We start from the raw sequence: 20,274 nt of genomic DNA, 5'->3' as shown, positions 1-20,274 counted from the left end.
CCACAAGAGACTGCATCTTCACTACCGTCCATGAGAGCTGCACATGCTGGCAGTTGTAGCAGAAGAGTTCACAATCTTGGTAGAGCTCAGCAGCAGTGGACCAGCAAAGATTGTTCCTGAGGACCGCTAGTCTCTGATGTGATTACAGCATGCTCTGGTCGCCAATAGCAATTGATCACTCCATCAGCTATCGTGAAACACTGCTCTGCTAATACAATCCATGAAAGGTTTGGCCCACATAATTTGGCTTGAACATGACTTCAATAAAACTAAATCTTCAAGACTTTTGTCACAGATGAAATGATTCAGCTCATAGTAAAGCACATGAATGAAGAAGGTAAATCCCTCGCAAAATCATGAGTCCCATCAATGCCCAAATTTCATTGGCGCAAGTATGCTCAAACCTCATTATGCAAGAGCATTGAAATTTGGGCATTGATAGGGATTTACCATGGTTATCGTGAGCCAGTGAAAGGCCTCTGGAACCTGTGAGTCAGTTGTCCCATATTTACTGCCACAATGCCACATACTCAGTTTGAATTGTGTGTATGACATGGCCACAAGAGATGACATAGAGGGGCATAATCAAACGGCGCCGGCCATCTATTTGGCCGGCGCCACAAAGAGCAGTCCCGAACCGTATTATCAAAAAAGATGTCCGGCCATCTTTCGTTTTGATGATACGGTTGGGGCCGGCCGGGTTTGGGATGGCTGGCATCGGTTTAGAACGATATTGGAAACTAATGCCGCCCATCTCAAACCCGGCCAAATCCAAGACATTTGGTCATGGGAGGAGCCAACATTTGTAGTGCACTGGTCCCCCTGACATGCCAGGACACCAACCGGGCACCCTAGGGGACACTGCAGTGGACTTCACAAATTGATCCCAGGTACATAGCTCCCTTACCTTGTGTGCTGAGCCCCCCAACCCCCCCCTCCAACCCCACTCCCCACAACTGTACACCACTACCATAACCCTTAGGGATGAAGGGGGCACCTACATGTGGGTACAGTGGGTTTCGGAGGGCTCATATTTACCACCACAAGTGTAACAGGTGGGGGGGGGGCTGGGTCCACCTGCCTGAAGTGCACTGCACTCACTAAAAACTGCTCCAGGGACCTGCATACTGCTGTCAGGGAGCTGGGTATGACATTTGAGGCTGGCATACAGGCTGGCAAAAAATGTTTTTTGTTTTTTTTTTTGGGGTGGGAGGGGGTTGGTGACCACTGGGGGAGTAAGGGGAGGTCATCCCCGATTCCCTCCGGTGGTCAATTGGTCAGTTGGGGCACCTTTTTGAAGCTTGGTCCTGAAAAAATAGGGACCAAGTGAAGCCGGCGAAATGCTCATCAGGGCCGGCTTTCTTTTTTCCATTATCGAGCGAAGCTGGCCATCTCGTGAGCACATCCACAAGATAGCTAGGAAATGAGAAGTACTACTGTTAGGTGATTTTAATATGCTGGGCATTAATTGGGGTGTGCCAGCCGTGGGATCATCTAGAAGTAAATGGATCCTGGATTATCTACAGGAAGAATTGTTTCAGCAGTGGGTAACAGAACCGAAGAGGGATGGAGGTATTCTTGACCTGGTGCTTACAAACGGGGACAATGTTTCTGAAATTACGGTGAGAGATCATTTGACATCTAGTGATCATCAAATGGTGTGGTTTAATATTAAGACAAAGGAACTTAAGGAAGAGAGTGCTTATTTGTGATTGAAGGTCCTAGATTTCTAAAAAAAAAAACTAACTTTGCAGAGATGGGGAAATTTCCCAAGGAAGAGTTAGTTGGATGGGAACAGTTGAAGGAAGTAGAACAGCAGTGGGCAAAATTGAAAGGTGCTATTTTAAAGGCGACAAACCTTTATTTTAGAAAATCACATAAAAGAAAGATGAAAAGAAGGCCGCTCTGCTTCTCAAATGTAGTAGCTGAAAAGGTAAGGGAAAGAGGATTAGCCTTCATATGTTACAAAAGAGGAAGACAGGCAAAAATGAACAAGCTAAGAGAAGCTGGAACAGCTATGGTGCTACTAGACGTACGCAGCACTGTACATTTGAACATGAAGAGACAGTCCCTATTCTACAGCACTTACAATCTAATTAGGACAGACAAACAGGACAAATAAGGGATAAGAAAATTACTAAGGTGGGAATGATAAAACATGGGCACTGAATAAGTGAGTAAGGGTTGATTTTTCAGGATCGGGTGACCTGTGTCCAGCTGTCCTCTTTCTGCACAAGATCTTCTCTCCCTTTGCTTGAGATCCCCAATGTTTCAACATTTGTCTCCAGGATGAATTGCTGGTTGTCACAAATGCTTTTTTGTCTTGCCACCCCCTCTCTTAGCTCTTGTACTTCTTTTATGAGTGATTCAATGTGCATGCATTTCTCACACAAGACCAGAGTCTTGCCTTAGACCAAGCATTCAGTCTGGACAGAGGCAGAAGCTGTAATGGGAGTTACAGCTTCTTCAGACTTTAAAAATTCTGTCTTCTTTGATACATGAATGTATTGCTAAGGAAAACTGAGAATTTGGAGAATGATCATAGGAGTTTGAAACTGAGATGTCTCAATTTTCCACATTCTAGATTGACTTCTGCTAAGGATTTGTTTAACTGATTTCTTCAGTTGGTGCTTAAATATCCTGATTCAGTTTTTTCCAGCACTCCAGAAGATGTATTATATTTCTCCAACTCGTACTATTAATGCAGATACTTCTATGGACTTAAATCTCTCAACAATTCTGGAATCTTCTGAGATTAACGTACCTGCAAGATCTAATCTTCTGCTATCTTTTATATTTTTTATCATGATAAGGAGTCATTCTTAAGACTATATTGTAGATCTAATGATACAACTTTTCTTGGTGGTGAAAGTGTCTCAAAATGGACACAGGCTAGGAGGAAGAAGTTTTTGGAGTTGTGTCAAGATGTGATTACATTGAGAACCTTTTTTTTTATAGCAGAACTGATTCTCTTTAGTTGCATTAAATCTGTTTAAATTGTAGGAGTTGTTTATCTTCTTTTTCCTTTTTAAAAAATTTTCAGTTAATGATATCAATCTTCTGGTGGATTTTGATTCTTGGTCATCTCTGATTCTCTGGAATAAAACAAAAAATCTCTCTCTCTCTCTATATATATATATATATAATATAAAATTTCTTTTTGTAATAATCTTAGAGGAATGTTTATTCTTTCGTTCAATTTTCTGAATTCCTATTTAAAGTGTGTTCTTTGATTTGTATTATTGTAAATTAAGGGGTTCTTTTACTAAACAGTGGTAAGCACTAATGTATTCTTCCTGCACACCAAAATGCACTACCATGGGGTGTACTCAGATGTCCTGCAGTAGTTTTGGCATCTGCGCACGCTTTCCCAGTTATAAAGAACTGGGGGCGTGTTTGCGGGGCGGAGAATAGGCGTTGATTTTATTTTACAATCATTTTTATTTGCTTGTGTATGTTAATTACTTTGATTTTTATAATTTTTATAATAAATATAAATTGATATGTACTCTTCAAGAAAGCCTACCCTAACGACTCAACTTAACTAAAGCCTGCCCACATGATTCTTACCGACGATTGTTACACATTGACCATGTTTCCCATTACCCTTATTGCTATCCCATATCTATTCCTCTCCATCTTCCTACACCTACCTCCTAACGCTCATTTCCTTCTGCACCTAATTCCTCCTTTGTTCAATTTACTTATCCATTAACCCCATTAATATTACGTTTACCACAAATTGTATATTCTTCTTATGACTTGTAATTTTTTTTATATTGTTACTATGTAAGCCGCATTGAGCCTGCCATGTGTGGGAAAGCGCGGGGTACAAATGTAATAAATAATAATAATAATCAGTTGGTGCAGCTACATCGCCACACACCAATGGTGTGCACATGAGCCCTTTCTGCCTACTAAATAGGTTTTGGTAAGGACTCATGCGCTAATGGCTGCATACTAATTGAGAAATGGTATCAAGGGATTTTTGGTGTGCTTTGACTAGGTTAGAAATCTACTGCTAACAAGCCCCCTTCGAAAGAACAGTAGTAGTAAACAGCAAAGTCAATTCTACAACTCTTGGCAAATGTAATCATATTGAGAACAGATAAATGCCTTGCAGGGAAAACAAACTGAAATCCAGGTGGTAACCAAAATGCTCTATAAAACATCAGGTGATTTTGACACAGGTCACACCCCATGCTAGATGCTGTTAGAATAGTGTTGTTTTCTTTTTCTGCAAAGAGAAACAAAGGACTTGTTATGTTAGGTGAGTATGCTAATTTTTTTCTCATTCACTCAAATGGAGGCTGTGTGCCAGGCATCATGCTGCATCTCCCCATTATGGAAGACAGATGGTCCTGAGCATTGTTTTGCCTGGACTTCATAAATGAATACACAGCAAGCACAGCATACAGTGTGATCTATTAAAGGCGTGCTGATGCATGTGTCCATGGTGACTAGACAGGAAACTGCTGCTATTTTAATGAAGCTGCACAGGGATTTCTATACCTGGCCTGCCTGCTTCAGACATGCACCCTAGTTCCTATCATCTCTTTTTCTATCTAATGTTCATTGAAAATATTTCCTTCAAATGTCCATAGTTATCGCTCCTTTAACTGTTCCCTGGGGTGCTCTTGAACCTGTTCAGACATAAAATATATCCTATGGTACAAAAATGAGGATATTATAATGTCTTTGTATCGCTCCATGGTGCGACCACACTTCAAATATTGTGTTCAATTCTTGTCACCGCATCTTAAAAAAAGATATGGTGGAATTATATATGTGTACAGTAGGTTTTTGGTGGGTTTTGGATAGCTCACACTTTCCACCACAAGTGTAACAGAGTGGGATATGGGCCTGAGTCTCTTCCTCTACAGTGCACTTCACCGAGCACCAGGCTACTCCAGGAATTTTATTTATTTGCTGCATTTATATCCCACATTTTCCCACCTATTTGCAGGCTCAATGTGGCTTACAATATAATACGACAATCACATTGATGGAATAAGAAAATCAGAATATAGATAATAGATATGGTGCATAATAATATCTTGGCAATCATATTAACGGAGTAAGCATTTCAGAATTGTTGCAATTAAGGTGCATAAGAAAATTATGTATAATGAGAGGTAGATAAGTAGATAAAATATAACATAATGATATCAGGACAAGGTATAATGTTCAGTAATTAGGGTGTAAATTAAAATAGACAAATTAGAAAAGTTCCATTATAATTGTATATGGTAAAGTTTAGGTGTCAGATCATTATGGGGGATCCTTTTTGTACATCTTTTTTTTATTTTAATTTTAATTTTTTATTTATTAAATTGTTTACATTTATATCCACCAACATAAATGTATTGGAAATATCAGAAATTATAATAGCAGTATAGTACATTATATCAAACTGATATATTCTTGAAATAAGCATTATTATTTGTCCACAATAAGAAGAAATAGATCAAGATACTAAGAAATTTCTACTAAGTAATACAATAACATAATATAACTGTTACAAACGGAAGGGAAAAACAAATGATCACAGCCGACTTAAACAGCATTAACTGTGGGAGTCTCTACAGGTGAAACATCTTTTTCTTTTAATTCAATGAACTCCAATAATTTTTTGGGTGTAAAGAACACAAAATTCACTTTTGCAAAGGAGACATATTTACAAGGAAATTTTAGAATGAATGTTCCACCTAGTTTAAGAACTCTTGATTTATACATCAAGGATTCTTTTCTCCTTTTTTGTGTATTTCGCGCCATATGAGGAAAAACCTGTATCTTTTGTCCCAAGAAAGAATCATTAATATGGCGAAAGTATGAGCGAAGAATATTGTTTCTATCGGGTTCAAGAGCGAAGGTGACTAGTAATGTTGTTCTTTCAGTTATTAATTCAAGAGAACTCTCCAAGAATTCTGTCAAATTTAAGTCAGGATTAGGAGCAGGCTGAGGTTGTTCTTTAGGCACCTTAGTTATCCCAGTTATGTACTGGGCCCTCGTTATGGGGGGATATCCCTCAACGGGTATTCCCAGTACATCACAAAAATATTTCTTAAGCATGTCCAAAGAGGAAATAAGAGGCGTTTTAGGGAAGTTCAGGAACCTTAAATTATTCCTGCGTCCATTATTTTCCAGATATTCCAATTTTCTTTCTTGGATTTCTCTTTCTTTAATCAAAGTCGTGGTTAAGTTTTTTAGTTCTTCAATTTCTCCTGACATTTTAATAATTTTCACGTTCTGTTCTTGAGTTTGTTCAGATAAACCCTTATTAGATTTTTTTATCTCAAGTATTTCACCTTTAACTGAGGTATTCATTAATAATAAGGTACTATTCACACGTTGTATGGCATCCCATAGTGTGTCTAACGACACCACTGAAGGTCTTACAATTCCTCCGGTACTCACTGCTACGATCTCCCGGGTTGATGGAACAATATCCAGCATAGATGTTTCCTTTCCCGGGGTCGAGGTGCCCATAGGTCCTCCTTCCACAGCCAACACCGAGTTTTCATCCTCGGGAAGCCGTGACCCCATGGTCAGCAAATCGTTTCCGGGTCACGGAGGAGCAGTGTGGGAAGGAGGGCTCAACGTCGCTCCTTCTATGCTGCACTCAAGGCCCAAAATGGCTGAGTCCGCCGAAGTGTGTACGTCTTTTTGAACAAGTAAGTCTTCAGTAACTTCCGGAAGGTCGACAGGATGTGTGTTGTTCTTATTGTGGTTGCTAATTCATTCCATAGTTGTGTGCAGATGTATGAAAAGCTGGATGCATGTATTGATTTATCTGATTGCTGCTTTACCACAGGAAACTGCGCACAGCAACTTCAGAACAACTGCCAGGCTTTTGCGCTACCTTGGCGGTAGGGCTAATTTAGTGCACGCTAGCCCTTCGCTAGCCCTACCTTGCTTTTGTAAAAGGACCAATGAATTAGTGGCAGGATGACCACCACAGTTTACATCATAAGAAACTGATTGGAAAAAAAAACTCTACAACTGAGGTGAAACAGTCACCTAGAATATAAGATCTCACATGGCTCAGGAAATATAATTTGCTGGCACCATTTTTCTTCAGAAATCTAGAACACTTAAGCCTGATTTCCTAACAAGGGAATTCTATGAAAAAGTCTTTACAATTAGGCCTATTCAGTAAAGAAGCATAGGCATGCGCGTCTGAAAAATATTTTTTTATTTTCTGGCGTGCGTAATGGACGCGCACCAAGTGGCATTTGACATGCGTAGGTCATTACCAACCAGATTCTTTACCACTAGGTCTATGGCTGGTGGTAAGGTCTCAGATCTAAAATGGCTACACGGCAATTTTGATTTTGCCACATGTCCATTTTCGGCAAAAAAAAAAAAAAAGAGAGGCCTTTTTTACAGACGTGCTAAAAAAATGGATCTGAGCATACCCAAAACCCACGCCTACACTACCACAAGTCATTTTTTCAGCACGCCTTTGTAAAAGGACCCCTAAGTTAAGTCCATAAGGTTTAGCCCCACCCATGTGTACACCACTTGCTATGCAAGTTAAGTGTGTTCTTGCATGTAAGGAATCCTGTACGGAAAGAGAATGTAACAAAACAAAACTTTGTGATGCTTACATGGCAATTCCAGTAATTGAGAAACAAAGCCAGTGCTGACCAGACTTCTATGGTCTGTGCTCTAGTCATGGTTGGACAGATCTTGATGGACTGAATGGAGCTTTGATGGCAGCTGTAGTAGTTGGGGAACAAGGCCAGTACTGTGCAGACTTGTGCAGTCTGTGCCCTGAATATGGCAAACACAAATCAAGATCAAGTATGCAAATGTAATATTACATCATACCATATGCTATGAGGTTATCTTGTTGGACAGGCTAGATGGACTTTACAGGTCTTTATCTGCATTCATCTACTATGTTACTATGAGGTTCATTTTCGAAAGAGAAAAACGTCCAAAAAGTGTCATAAAGCAGTACTTGGATGAATTTCTTCTCAAAAGCCCAAATTGGTATTCTCAAAATCTATTTTGGAGACATTTGTCTATGCAATTCATCTGCAGTGCATCTAAATCACAAGGGAGCATTCTGAAGTGGGATGAGGGCATGCCTAACACTTGGATGTTTTACAGCCCTAATGGAACAAAACCAAAATGTCTAAGGTGAAAACATCAACATTTTGGTCCAGACCTGTTTTTGTAACGAATAAGACACAAAAAGTGACCTAAATGATCAGATAACCACTGGGATGATTCAGGGATGTCTCCCCTTACTCCCCCAGTGGTCACTAACCCTCCTCCCACCCAGGGCCGGTCCTAGGGTCTCTGGCGCCCCCCAGCAGACTATGAGTTGGCACCCCCCCCAATCTCCTCTCTCTCTTCTCCCACCCTGCCCCTGTCCAGCGATTCTCCTTCGCCCCATCCCCCGCCATACTGCGCCGCCCTTGGTACTTTAAATCTTTAATTTACCTCCGTTCCAGCAGCCACGTCATTTGAAAGCCCTGCCCTGTCTCTAGCCTTCCTTCCCTTCCTTCCCTTCGTCCCGCCCTCGAGAAAATGACATCAGAAGGCGGGACTGCGGAACGAACTAACGAAGGGAGGGAAGGCTAGAGACAGGGCAGGGCTTTCAAATGACGCGGCTGCTGGAACTGAGGTAAATTAAAGATTTAAAGCACCAAGGGTGGCGCGGTTTGGCAGTGCCCTTGAAGGCAGGCACCCCCCTGTGGTGCTTACCCCGCTTACTGGGTTTGACCGGCCCTGCTCCCACCCTCAAAAAATGTGAATAAAAATAGATGTCATCAGCCTCTATGACAGCCTCAGATGTTATAGCCAGGTCTATTAAAGCAGCATGCAGGTCCCCAGAGTAGTCTAGTGGTGGGTGCAGAGCACTGTAGACAGATAGACCCAGGCCCATATTTCCCCCTACCTGTAACACTTGTGGTGGAAACTGTGAGCCCTCCAAAACTCACTAGAAACGCACTGTACACACATAGATGTGCCCCTTTCACCCAGGCTATTGTAGTGGTGTACAGTTAGGAGTAGTGGATTTTCAGTATTTTTGGAGGGCTCAACAGACAAGGTAAGGGAGCAATGGTGAGATGTGTACCTGGGAATAGTTATATGAAGTCCACAGTAGTGCCCTCTAGGGTGTCCCATTGCTCTCTTTGGATGTCTGGGGGACCAGTCTGCTAAAAATGCTGGCCTCTCCTACATCCCAATGGCTTGATTTTGTGCATTTTTAACTTGTGCTTTTTTTTTTTTTTTTGAAAATGGCCTAAAAAGATAAATGCACAGAGCACAAAACTTTGTTCGAAATGCTATTTTTGGAAAAAAAAAAAAGATTTTTTTCCCAAAAGTGGTTACATTTGTATTTCAATTTGGGATGTTTAGCGCAAAACATCCAAAGTCCGACTTAGACGTCATATTGAAAATGCCCCTTCACATCTAATTTTGCTTGTATGTGCACACATACAGGTATAAATACAATCTTTTTACACACTCACACATAGGGAGCAATTTTTTTTTTTAACTTTATATTTATTGAAATGTTAATATATCACAATTATATAAAACATTTTTCAGCAAAGAAGTTGGCGTACACTACACCCAAATGCAAGAAAAGAGTTACAAACATAATTAATAATATAATTTATGCCTTCCAAACTTTACTAGTCCACAGTTTTAGAGAGATCCATTTTACAATTCAAAGGACAAACGAACAAAGAAAAGTATAACAGCTGTAGTCAGCGGAGCAAACAGAATTCAAAATATGATTTACTAGCTACCTAGCCCATAGATGAACTAGTTGCATCAATTCAGCAGGGGAAGTAACTACCTACAACTCAATGGATTTTGTGGATACAAAAGTAGACAAATGTGACTCAAAATATATACCATACCCCCTGGAACTTAATTAAACATTTACAAGGATAATGGAGAAAAAATAACGCTCCCAGCTTCAGAACTGCAGACTTAAGTAACAATAATTAATGTTTTGCATCTCTTTTGATAAATCTGGAAAAAGTTGAACTTTAGAATTCATTAAGGCGGTGTTTTTAGCATGAAAAAACCCCCCACTTTAAGATGTCAATCTCTATCAGGATCAAGCACACAAGTAACCAATAAGGTAGAAACTATGGTGAGATGGGGTCTGAATCATATCTTTGCAAAAAAAGTCTGTCAAATCCAAACTGTCTGTTTCTAGAGAAGGTGCAATTTCTTTGAGGAGGCTGCTGAAAAGCAAGTCTCAGAAAACACAAAACAAAAAAATAACTTATTGTAACCCCGATCCCCCAATCCGGTCTGGGATTTCAGTCTTGTTTATTTATTTATTTGTTGCATTTGTATCCTACATTATCCCACCTCTTTGCAGGCTCAATGTGGCTTACAATTCATCATGGATACTGGAAATAGAAGAGAATATACATTTGGTTTTACCAGGGCCGTGCCTAGGGTCTCCGGCGCCCCCCTGCAGTTGGCCCCGCCTGCGCCCCCCTGAAAACGATCGCTACACTACCCGCCCTCTTCTCCCCAGATCCTTTTCCTTTTTGTTTAAATGTACCTCTCCGGCGCGCGGCAGCGTAGCGTTAGTGAGGAGGCGGCGCTCCCCTGCCCCGACGTGTCTTCTTCCCTTCGCTCAGTGTCCCGCCTTCTTCTGATGTCATTTCTGACGTCAGAAGAAGGCGGAACCGAGTGAAGGGAAGAGTGACACGTCGGGGTGGGGGAGCGCTGTCTCCTCACTAACGCTACGCTGCCACGCGCCGGAGAGGTAAATTTAAACAAAAAAAAAAGGACAAGGATCTGGGGAGAAGAGGGCAAAGTAAGCATGGTGCGGCGGGGCGCCCCCCAGAGGATGGCACCCTTCTGCCATGCTTACCTCGCTTACCGTGTCGGCACGGCCCTGGGTTTTACAGAGGGTTTTGGGTTACATGGTGGTGAAATACATGATAGTGTTAAAGCAAAAGATAGTATAGAACATTTCTGGATAAATTAAAGATTGTGCAGTTACAAGTGTTGATCTTTGTGATGTATCTTGTCGAAGAGATAGGTTTTCAATAGTTTGCGGAAATTGGTCAGTTCATAGACAGTTTTCAGGTTACGTGGCAACGCATTCCAGAGCTGCGTGCTCATATAGGAAAAGGTAGATGCGTGCATTAATTTGTATTTCAGGCCTTTACACTTGGGAGGATGAAGATTGAGGAAAGTGCAAGAAGATTTTTTTGTATTTCTGGGTGGTAGTTCTATTAGGTCTGACATGTAGGCTGGGGCGTCACCATGGATGATTTTATGGACTAAGGTACAAAGTTTGAACGTGATACGTTCTTTGAGTGGGAGCCAGTGTAGTTTTTCTCGTAGGAGTTTTGCGCTTTTGTATTTTGATTTGCCGAATATTAGTCTGGCTGCCGTGTTCTGGGCTGTCTGGAATTTTTTAAGTAATTGCTCTTTGCAGCTGACGTAGAGTGAGTTACAATAGTCCAGATGACTGAGTACCAATGATTGTATCAGGTTACGGAAGACATTCCTTGGAAAAAATGGTCTAACTCTTTTTAGATTCCACATTGAATGAAACATCTTTTTAGTTATGTTTTTCGCATGATTCTCAAGTGTTAGGTGTCGGTCAATGGTGACTGCGAGAATTTTTATCAGAACAGCTCCCAGTAATTCTTTGATAGAAACAGTTCTGCAGTAGTGTCCACTACTCATCTGTTTGTTCTTTCACTATCCAAAACCAAGGAGGGCACACTTCCCCCTGCTGGTAAAGCCCATTTATAATCAGTTTGTTTAAGCTTTGTCCTTCAGCAGTGCTAGAAAACTCAGAGGAAACTTTAAATGTCTCCCTCCCTTCAGCACACTCTTGCCTCCAAAATCAGAACACAAAACACAAAATCAGAACTAAAGCACATCCACTGTTTGCCAGTTTAAAGTTCATTTCACACTTTCACTGACAGCCTCAGCATATCTCTAGCTGGGCTAGTCCTGCCACCCTTTTAGCCAACACAGGTCCTTCCTCTGGGACTGTGTGAAAATACCAGAGTTCTTCCAGCCACTGAAGCTCCCAGTAGCTGGTTTCATTCACTCTGGAGACACCTCCATTCTCTCTTCCTCTTCAATAACTGATGTCTCTCTGACAGTCTGAGACATTACCTGATCAGCCCTCGCCCTCTCCAACTGGTCACTTCCTATTTCCTTTTTCTTATTAGTCCATGGGAGCCCCTCCACTTCTCAGATGCAACCCATGTCCATAATATATTGCTTAGTCAGCCAGGGAGCCTGGGCTAATTCAGGATCCTGGACTGTCTGTAGGGATTGCTTCTGAAATTGCCAAGGATCTATCTGTGTGGGTCCCTTCCCTTTCTCTGGTCATGCCGCGTTTTCCACCTCGTTCAAGATACTATGCTGGGGCCGAGGGTAATACAGGTTAGAACTTTCCCTGCTCTGTCTGTCACCCTTAGGCAGAGACCATGAGTCATTACAAGATAGATAGATAGACACACTGGGTTGATTGTATTCTATAATGGAATCTAGACACTTAGTTTTCAGGGTACGAAAATGGAGGTTATAGAATTGCTTCCCATTGATTAATGTTCATGGTACAATCTCATGAGTTTCCACAAAAACAAAGTAATTGTTATTATATATGCTAAAAGTTTATTGTGTATGCTGACTGGAAGTGACTTAGTGGCAAGAATAATGGGCTGAAAACCAGGGAAGCCAGATTTAAACCTACTTCTACCACTTATTTTGTGACCCTGGGCAAGTCACTTTGAGGGGCATCTTCAATATGACATCTAAATCTAATTTTGGATGTTTTTCTGAAAATGTCCAAAAAGCCAAAAAGTTTAGATCTCTCTTGTGCATCGAGATGAGTTTCCTGCAAAAAACAGATATCTGCTTTTTTATTCCTCAGATATAATATAAGCTTTTTCCTTTTAATGGGATTGGAAATTCCCTTTACATTAAGGGAAAATATTTGCAGATTCATCACAAAAATAATGAAATATGAAATTAGCTATGCCATGCTGTACTAAAAAGCAAATGCATGAGAGGAATATAGGAAATAACAAGCAAGAATAAGATCCTCAAAAAAAAAAAAAAAAAGACAAAATGTGAGGTTCCAAGGAGCACAAGTAGTTAGGAAAAGAAAATATACTCCATTGAGGAGAAAAGAGAATAAAAATAAGATAATCCATTCCGGGGCACATGAGCCCAGTACAGACACTCGGAAGAGCTTTAGCCAGCATATAATATAATAATGGCAAAAAGAAAAAAAGATCACATAGCAGCCATAAGCACAAGACATGTGAAAAGGAGAGAAGCTGCAATCATACTCAGCTATAAGAGGTCAGATTGCAGAACAAGATTCAATTTCAAGAAAATTCTGTAAATCAGCAGGGTCAATGTAGTGCTTAGTGCTATTTTGAAAAGTTACACGCATAGTTGCAGGGTACAGAAGACTACTGAGCTCCCATAGCCTTCAACTTAGGATGCATTGACAAAAACAGCTTTCATTTTTTAGCAGTGGCTTTAGAGAAATCAGGAACCAGCAACAGTTTTGCCCCTCCATGAAACACAGGGGATTTAGATCTGACAGCCTTCAGGATTGACATCACTTGATCATGATGCAGAAATTTAACAATGATTGGGCGCGGGTAGTTTTTCCCAGGGATAGGCCGCAGTGAAATACAGTGAGCTGCTTTTTGCTGCACTTGAGATGTTTTTCTCTTTTGAAAATAAGTGCCAAAGTGCCCTATCTTCTCAGAAAGTTATGGTAGCCAAGTCACACTATTTTGCTACCAAGCTCCCAGATTGGAGACATATAGATTGTGACAAAAATCAGAAAAGCAGCTGGAAATCTCCAGTGCTTTAATCTCTCCTGTTAATTCTTAACTTTATCCACTCTTTTCTTAATTTTCATTCTTCTTAGCTGCTATAAGGGCAGTTTACTTGATTAATTAGCATGCTCATAATATGTGCATTTTGTTAAACTGAGATAATATTCCATGCGGGCTGATTAAAGCACAGCAATTTCTCCACGCATCTTTAGTAGAGTAGTCAAAATCTTATTATTGGTGTTAATTAAAATGAGCAAATTCAGACTATGCCCAAGTGAGTACTTCTAAAAATTGCAGGTCATTAAGAAGACATTATTGAAAGTCTTCAGGACTATCCAAGAAAAAGTTCAATATGACATGGTCTGAAATGCTTATAACACATAATCCAAAAGATCCCCAGAAAGAAACCAAAAATCTATTCTAGAATAACATTTGTGAAATGTCAAATAAAGTCTAATTTCTCTCATTGTGATGGATAGTATGTCAGAGATCATGCAAACCAAATTGTTTTATATAAGTGCATAATAATTTAGTGTCCAGATCTATCTAAAGCAGTAAACATGCAATTAAAATCAACATGTAAGCAAATTGTTCCCTTGGCATATCATAAATACATTTATAAAAAATTCTGAAAGAATCCAGAACATTTTACTGAGGGTGCATAGGAATTAGCCAATATTTAAATTGAACTCTTCCAGATTACCCACCAAGATTGCTCAGAATCTAACAAGGCCTGATGCAAATGAAATGGGCAATTATCAGCAGTCAACCAAACCAGCTTTTTTGCTTTCAAGGCTCTTGCAAGAACTAAAATTACAAAAGATAATAAGAATGAAAGCAAAGTTCTTTTAAGGTGGAGAAGCAGTGTCCATTTTAGTATGACAACCACAACAATCAGCAGTATCCATAGTACCTGAAGTCTCCAATGACACTGGCATTGATGACTCAAGGGCATGCTGTCTGTCATTGCCATTTTCTCCTCTTAGGAGTACAGTGCAATCCGCTTAAGTGCAAGGGTCTGGGACCAAAGAAATGCATGCAGTTAACCAGAGTGTGTACTTAACCATTGTGACCCAAAGAAGCTTGACATCTGATAAACAAATGTACAGTACTATTTATTATTATGTACAGTATACAGTCTGCATTAACTGATGTTAGGCTTACTTGAAGTAATCAGTTATAGTCCTCTGTACACTATTGGGTCTGTGAGTTCCATAGACTACATCTGCCAGATGGTAAAAACTGTCATAGCACTGACATCCAGTGGCCTCAAGATAAGCCCACATGGTGTTGAGACTCTCCAGCGCTCTTTCAAAAGTGACAGGAAGAGGTTGTTGAATTTCGTCAGCATATGCTTCGCTGCTAATTTCTTCATCTGTTTCATCATCAGCCATTGTTGCCTGCGTGTAGGTGCATATCTCAACATCAGTGCTGTCGTCAGCTGTTTGTACATCGTAATCAACAGCTACGTAGCGATGAAAGTCCTCTTCAGTAACACCAGCTGGTATGTCACTAACCTGTTCATCTGACGCGTTTGCAACAGCTGCATCTGTTTCGTCCCTCTCCACATCCTTAACAAAGCTTGCCTGCTTGTAGCAGTTCACAATGGTTGCCTGTGTAACATGATTCCAGGCTTCTTTCTGTATATGTAGGGAATCCATCAGTGATAGATTATGAGTCAGTTCAGTAGCACGTTTATCCTTGCCAGTCTGGTCATCCATAAAGCTCATCAGACGACGTAGCACAAGAGCCCGATAATGTTGTTTGAAATTGCCTATTATGCCCTGATCCATAGGTTGGATCAGAGAGGTAGTGTTTGGTGGCAGGAAGACCACCTTGACATTAGACAGCCTGACATCCCTGTGTGCAGCACAATTACCACAAAGCAACAAAATCTGATGCTTTTGTGCCTGCAGTCTAACTTCTTTAGCCACTGCTTCCAAATTTCCCCCATCATCCATGAATTTGTGTTAGCCTCGTATGACACAGGAAGTCGCTTAACTTTCTTGAAGCAACGGAGCTGTTTGCTCTTTCCAATGATGAGGGGTTCCAACTTCTCACTTCAATCCATATTGCAGCAAAGGAGGATCGTCAGTCGGTCCTTTGATATTTTACTTCCTGTAGTTTTGGCTTGTTTGAATGCAAGTGTTCCATCAGGAATCGCTCGCCAATAGAGACCGTTTTGGTCAGCATTGAAAATGTCATGAGGTGCAAACTCATTCAAGATGGTAGGAAGAACTGAAACAACCCAATTTTCAGCACCTAAGTCATCAGCGTCTTGTTTCTCACCATGCTGTTTCTTGAATTTTATGTTGTTCCTCTCCTTCCATCTTTCCAGCCATCCAACAGAGGCTTTGAATTCAGTTAGTCCAAGACTTTCAGCTAGCTGGTTAGCTTTCTCCATAAGCAGTGGACCACTGACAGGAAACTCTCTGCTCCTGACTCGAGAAAACCACAGAAGAAGAGCATCTTCTTCCTCCTCAGCTTTTCCCGCCCGTTTTCGTTTCCGTTGTGGATTTGTATTGTTTTGCCAGTCTTCCAGAAGCTGGTCTTTCTACTTCAAGACAAGTGAAATTTGACTGGGATTGACACCCTATTCTTTAGCAATAGATGCTTGACTTTGTTTGTTTTCTAATTTTTAAAGAACTTCTATTTGTTCAGCCAGTGTTAAAGTCTTACAGTTCCGCCGTGACGACGACGACCCCAGTGTACACTCTAACAACATTTTTTTGCTTATTCTGCCAGTAGCAGCTAAAGGGCTGGTAAATTTGAAATCTTGTTGGTTGTCACACGCCAATCTGCCTCTATATTCCATGCGCGGGCTTATGCAGAGTCTTCCCTACAGAGGAGCGGTCTTAAACTATGCATATAAGCGAATCTTGCACTTATCAGTGGTGTGCTAAACCAAAGTTTGTCCCCACAGAAACTGATGGCACCAAAAACGGGACTGAAGTACGGCATGCAATTAAACAGAGCATGCACTTATCCGACGTGCACTTAAATGGAGTGCACTGTACTTAGTTTCCATCCAGTATCGCTCCTTCGGCTGATCACAACATTCCTACATTTGGATACCAATTCCAAAAAAGAGTCAATGGTAGAAAGTTTTCTGCAATCCAAGGGCACAAATGGAAAATGACAAGAATATTTGATGCCACGTTGTTGCAACAACTGAGTTAGAGAATGAAAATGTTTTCTTCTTGAGTGTGTACATGAGAAAAGGTTATCAAAAATTCAAACTTCAGAGATTTATAAACAATGCTATACTTATTGCACAGATTCTGCATTAATAGCTGTTTAAACTGATGACAAAAAACAATACTAGCTCTTGGCTCCTTTATCTTCTCACCTACTGGGTGGAAAACTCTATGTGCTCTTTCCAGATGAATGTCTAAATCTTTTGCAGATGGGATGAAAATTTTAAATAAATCTACCACCAATTTAAAACCATTCTCTCTTCTGGAGTTCAGAGTGTACAGGCTCTAACCTCTATAGAGATGTCATTGCTGAAGAAAGAAAGAACTCCACGTCTTCCACTGAATCTGGCAGTCACAGGATCCCAGGTGGTTCCTGTTCAACTTGAGGCAATGCCTAGAGATTCTGCAGAGACTTAGTGTATGTCCTTTTCATGACTGCCTTCTGTTTTAAAGTTTGCAGACTCTCAGGATACATCAGATTCCCCAAGTTAGGCTCATGAGATTACTTTAAAATATCTTTGGAAGGGTTGCTCAAATCTGTTATTTCTTAGTCAATAACATTTTCCCAACAAACGGTAGACAAATTTGTTAATGTGGTTACTAATTTGGCTTCTCTTGATAAACGTATCTCTGGGGTCGAAACACACAGGTCTATATCCTTAAAGCTGCTTCCATTTCAGCAATTAAGGATCCCCATGTTATTCATGTTAAATTAGAATTGATGGAAAATGTTATAAGGGCATGTAACCTGCATGTTTTAAAACTTCCCCTATTTATTTGCTTTTTCCAGAAATCCTTTTGAGGAAGTACTTTAAGGAAATTCTGGGTCAGCCCTCTGGAGAAACCATTCCACTAGTTAACTGTTATTATTTGTCGGAAAAGAAGAAATTCAATGATGGTCAAGAAGGCATAGTTAAGTTAGTAGCATCTGAATTGAATCAAACTGCATTCTTGGAAGATACTCAAAAGATCCACATTGCTTGTAACTTTTCTTCATGAAAAAGATACATCTTTGATTATGAAAGCATATTTTGGGAAGAAAGACCAGAGTTTCTGTGGTGCAAAAAATAATGTCTTTCCCGATGTCTTCAGAGCCACTAAGCTTAAAGGAAGGCCTTTTTTGGCTCTGAAACATAGGGTGTTGATTCTGGGGGCAACGTTTTTCCTTAAATATCCATGTAATGTTAATCATTTATCAAGGGAAATAATATATTTTTGGGGATTTAATTCAGCTTGATTTCTTTATTAAAGGACATGAGAAACAATAGTTCTTGGGTTTATTTTAGAGCTTAAATATGATATTTAATGCCTTGATGTAAATGTAATATTCTTTATTTTCTGTGGAATTATTTGGTAATGCGATTTCTCCTTCCATGATGTGGGCTTGTTGGCATGATTGTATTTTATTATTCTTTATGTATGGTAGTTTATTATTGTCATTTCTTGATTTTCTGAAAATATATTGGAAAATTTGAAAATAAAGTTAAAAAAACATACTCTTTAGGGCCCTTTAATTGAAGTGCAGTATGAATTTACACTTATTGCACATTAAAGGCAAAAATTAACATGTGGTAAGTGCAATGCCTGTGTCATAAATGCAGGGGGTGTTCCCAGTATGTCTTATATGGTCATGGTGGCAGATAGTGCTCTTGCTGTGACCCATAGAACCAATAACAATTACCTCTGGGTAAGGCCCAGGGGTAATAGAGGGGCAAGGCAAATGAGATGAGGGGATGGTTTGAATAGTCACATATGGGAAGTGTTTTTGATTGGTTAGGCGCCTATTATTCTATAGATCAGAGGAGGCTTATATTATTTATTTATTTAAATTTTGGTTCCATCTTTTCCAGTAGTTGCTCAAGGTGAGTTATATTCAGGTACACTAGCAGGCTTATTCTCGAAAGAGAAGGGCGCCCATCTTTCGACACAAATCGGGAGATGGGCGTCCTTCTCCCAGGGTCGCCCAAATCGGCATAATCGAAAGCCGATTTGGGGCGGTCCTCAACTGCTTCTGTTGCAGGAACAACCAAAGTTCACACGAGCGTGTTGTAAGCGTAGCGAAGGCGGTAATGGGGCGTGCCTAACACTATGGGCGTCCTCGACCGATAATGGAAAAAAGAAGGGCGTCCCTGATGAGCACTTGGAGGCTTTACTTGGTCCATTTTTTTTACAACCAAGCCTCAAAAAGGGTGCCCGAACTGACCATATGACCACTGGAGGGAATCGGGGATGACCTCCCCTTACTCCCCCAGTGGACACCAACCCCCTCCCACCCTAAAAAAACTTTAAAAATATTTTTCCAGCCTCTATGCCAGCCTCAAATGTCATACCCAGCTCCATCACAGCAGTATGCAGGACCCTGGAGCAGTTTTAGTGGGTGCAGTGCACTTCAGGCAGGCGGACCCAGGCCCATCCCCCCTACATGTTACACTTGTGGTGGTAAATGTGAGCCCTTCAAAACCCACCAGAAACCCACTGTACCCACATGTAGGTACCCCCTTCACCCCTTAGGGCTATGGTAATGGTGTACAGTTGTGGGGAGTGGGTTTTGGGGGGCTCAGCACACAAGGTAAGGGAGCTATGCACCTGGGAGCAATTTGAGAAGTCCACTACAGTGCCCCCTAGGATGCCCTGTTGGTGTTCTGGCATGTGAGGGGACCAGTGCACTACGAATACTGGCTCCTCCCATGACCAAATGGCTTGGATTTGATCATATGTGAGATGGGTATCCTCGGTTTTCCATTATCGCCGAAAATCGGGGAAACCATCTCTAAGGACGACCATCTCAAAGGTCGACCTAAATTTTGCGATTTTGGGCGGTCCACGACCATAGTATCGAAACGAAAGATGGACACCCATCTTGTTCGATAATACCCACCCCTTCGCCGGGATGTCCTGCGAGGACGTCCTCAGGAAAACTTGGGCGTCCCTTTCGATTATGCCCCTCTAGGTGTTTTTCTGTCCCTGAGAGCTCACAATCTAATTTTGAACCTGAGGTAAGGGAGGGTAGGTGACGTGGAGGGGCATAATCGAACGCAAACGCCTATCTCCATGGGCGTTTATCTCCGAGAACGGGTCCGTGAAGGGGCGGGCCGAACTGTATTTTCGAAAAAATGGATGTTTTTGAGCTGGGCGTTTGTTCTTTTTTAGCGATAATGGAAACTAAAAACGCCCAGCTCAAAAACGTCCTAATCTGAGCCATTTGGTCGTGGGAGGGGCCACGATTCATAGTACACTCGCCCCCCCTGACATGCCAGGAC

Source organism: Microcaecilia unicolor, chromosome 8 (genome assembly GCF_901765095.1).
Source record: "Microcaecilia unicolor chromosome 8, aMicUni1.1, whole genome shotgun sequence".
Taxonomy (NCBI): Eukaryota; Metazoa; Chordata; class Amphibia; order Gymnophiona; family Siphonopidae; genus Microcaecilia; species Microcaecilia unicolor.
This window is presented reverse-complemented; position numbering follows the sequence as displayed.